Raw genomic sequence first — 3,685 nt, 5'->3', positions numbered from 1 at the left:
TGACCTTTCAACGATGTTCTCGGCTTGAGGCTCGTGAAGTCAATACAGACGCGCCACTTGCCGTTGGACTTTTTAACTAAAACTACATTAGACAACCACGCGGAGTAATGAACTTCTCTTATGAATTCAGCTCGTAGCAACTGCTCGACTCTTTACAAATTACATTACTTCGCTCGGCGTCGACAGGCCGACGCTTTGCCTCACAGGCCTATAACTAGGATATACATTAAGTCTGTGCAAATTATACTTGGGTCTATGCCCGGCATGTCGTCATGGGACCATGCGAATACATCAGCATTTGCTTTCAGAAAAACGACGAGCTCCTCTTCACCTCGGTCCCCAGTCTGCTGCCGATGCTGACCTGCTTTTCTGGCCCCAGCAGGGGGACAAGTTCTAGTTCTTCAGCTAGGGTACCACGGCTCGGCTCTGGTTCGTCGGCACACGGCCCTGTCGCGCCCGTGACCGCTGCACAAGTGATTGTTCCCTTCATCGCGGCAGCGTAGCATTCTCTGGACGTCTTCTGCTCACCCGGACCGTCGCAACCCCGGCCGAGGTGGGATACTTCAAGACCTGGTGGTAAGTAGATGGGACCGCCCTGAGATCATGAATCAAGGGCCGACCAATTATGGCGTTGTACGCGGAGTTCCGATCTATCACAACAAATTCTGCGACCTTAGTTATTTGTTGATCTCCCTCGCTGATGGTAACAGGGAGCGAGACACATCCTTCCGCGCTAACTGACTCCCCTGCAAAACCGACCAAAGGCGTCGGGCTGAGCTCAAGTGCTTCTTCTCCCACCCTAGGGCCGTGTACATCGAGAACGATAGGATGTTGGCCGACGCTCAACCGTCGATAAGAACTCTTCTCACCTTCACGTGATCTATGAGTGAGGCGATTACTAGGGCATCATTATGGGGCATGTGCACTCCTTCAACGTCTTGGTCGTCGAATAAGATCGGCATCACAGGCTCCTTGGGGTACGAGGTACAGACCTCGTGTGCTGCTTCCCGAGCCAGAGCTTTTCTCTCCTGCCCCGACTGTCCCTCACTTGGGCCCCCATGGATGGTATTTATGACGGCGGGACGATCTTCCTTCCGTCTCGGTGGTGGCGTTTTCTCTTGCTTGTCCTCCTGAGCCGACCCTCTGGCTCCGCCCTTTCATGCCTGCGACGTATTTTTTCAGATTAACCCCTCCGGATCAGATCCTCGACCTGCTCCTTCAAGTGGAAACAGCGTGAAGTGTGTCGTGGCCATGGTTCTTGTGGAATCGGCAGTAGAGCCGCTTGTCTCGTTTCCCTGGAGGTCGGCGGAGCTTTTCCGGGGCTGCGAAAAGCGCCTCAGGTCGGTGTCTTCGGCCGCCACGTAGATCTCCGTAATTGAGGCATTCAACGGAGTGAACTTGTCGAACTTCGGCCCTCGACGGGTGAAGGGGCTTTTTGTCTCGACGGCCTCTACTCTTATTATCGTCGGCCCGCCGAGACAAGCTCCAACCATCGCTGCGTTGCTTCTTGGGAGGAGGGGACTTTTGGTCCCGATCTTTACCACGGTTGCTTCGCCGAGCTGCATTGGCTTTCCACAGCTCCAAGCCGTCGATGTACTGGCGAGCTCTAGCGAGCATCTCGTTCAGGGAGGCCAACGGTCGGCTTCCGAACTCTATCGTCAAGTTCCTGTCGTTCAAACCCATGGTGAAGTACATCATGGCGATGTCGTCGATGCAACTTACCACCTTGACATTCTCGTCCATTAACGACCGCGTGTACTCGTCAGGGACTCATTGTCCCGTTGCTTCACTGTTCCGAGGTGAGAGGGTGGCAACTTTAAAAAACTGTCGAGCTGAGAATTGGTTGATAAAACACCTTCTCAGCTGTTGATAACTTTCGATGGATTGGGGCTTCAACTGTCGGTACCACAATCTCGCTGAGCCTTCCAAGCTATTTGAAATGCTCGGCACTTCATAGCATCGCTGCGGCCAGGAAATCCATCTTCCCCGAACACCTCTACATAAGAGATCGGATCTCCAGACCCGTCGTAAGAACTCATGACCGGAGCCTTGAACCTCGGTGGGATAGGTGCGTCCACAATCGCTTGGGAGAAAGGCGGCTCCTCTTGCTCGGCCACACGATGCGGATCTATAGGCCTGCACTGTCACTTGAGATCTTCTATCTCCCTCTGAAACTGATCCCGGAGGAGGTCCACTTCAGATCGGAACGAATGGTCAGCGTGGGAGGACCTCTCTTGAACGTCGACCTCTGAGCTTTCCTCCTCATCGTCGACCAGATACTCCCGATCTTCGGGTGCCACTACTCGTCGCCTCGGCTTCTCGGCACCTCGACCTGATGGGCGTTGGAGCTATCGAAAGATGCCAAGGGAGTCCGAATTGGTCGGATCCTCGGGCGCCGGCCTTCGACCCGGTGGTCCTGCTGAGGGTGGTCATGAACCTGCGCTTCCAGGGCACTGTCTCTGTCCTCGCCCGTTGTGGCTTTTGTGAGGGTGCTCCAGCTCGAGCCTCCCTGCAAGGTCGGAACTGATACTCCGTTCTTTGGGTAGGATGCATCGGTCCCTTTCCTCGAATGGGATCCCTGGAGACGGAAGGGCTAGACACCTCGCTACCTCTTTCGACCGCCTCGAGCCTTGCCTTGACTTCCCTGAGCTCGGCGATCACGCCGGCTACCATGACGGGGTCCACGCCTGCATCGGCACTTGCCCCGGAGCGTGCACCTCTGCTTCCCTAACCGCGGAGGTGAGGTGCACGGGGCGGCAACCCGTTTCTCTGAGGTTGCGGCGGCGGGAACTGATCTGAGGCGAGGTGGAAGTCCCGGATTGCTACTGGATCGGATGTGGCCGGCCGACCTCCATTCTCTCTTGACCACCCCCGCCTGGGGTCGTTGTTTGACAACGGGAGTTCGGCCACCTGAGAGTATGTGAGTCGAGGATGGGCTCGGGAAGTGACAGCATCCCTCATCGGAGAGCGGATAGGCGAAAGTTGAGATCGTGACTGCTGAGAGCGGGTTTGGGCCATTGGCTCAGATTGCAAAAGGTGAGACTGATTTCCAGATGTGTCGATCCCCACAGACGGCGCCAGATGTTTGAGCCCGAAATTGATGAGCTAGGATATAATTTAGATCGGTACGTTCAGGACGAACCACTGCCAACGGTCCCACACCTTCCCTGAGCTCTCTTGGGACCTGCAAAACAAAGTTAGCACTCCGACGAGCAAGATAGTTTTAGTCCGAGCTAACTTGTCGAGACTTCTTAGGATTGCGTACCTTGCATTTAAGGCAAAGGTTTCTATTTATAGAAACTGGGCCCGACAGGGGTTCTGACAACCCTAAAATCGCGGCGTGTTGTCGGGGGTACGGAAGGGACACTGTTACGGACTCTGTATCAGCTCAGCTCGGCACTATAGGTCCTACCCTGACTGTCGACCTGAGTACATTGGAGCCGCTTTCTCCATTTCGCCCGCGTGTTTAACCAACTCACCTTTTCGATCATGACACGTGGCAGGCCAGGATTCGCCTCCAACATATATAAAAATGTCAAAGAGAATTTCAAAGACAATTATGGATAATAAAAAATTAGTGAATTTTTTTTTAATTAACTAATAAGCGTATAATTGTTTTTAAATTAGGCTATCTGATCATGCTTAATTATCATATCCAAATAGATGTAAAATATTGGTTACATAA

This window comes from Momordica charantia, assembly GCF_013281855.1.
Source record: "Momordica charantia cultivar OHB3-1 chromosome 4 unlocalized genomic scaffold, Mcharantia_2.0 BLBB01000004.1, whole genome shotgun sequence".
NCBI classification, from domain to species: Eukaryota; Viridiplantae; Streptophyta; class Magnoliopsida; order Cucurbitales; family Cucurbitaceae; genus Momordica; species Momordica charantia.
This window is presented reverse-complemented; position numbering follows the sequence as displayed.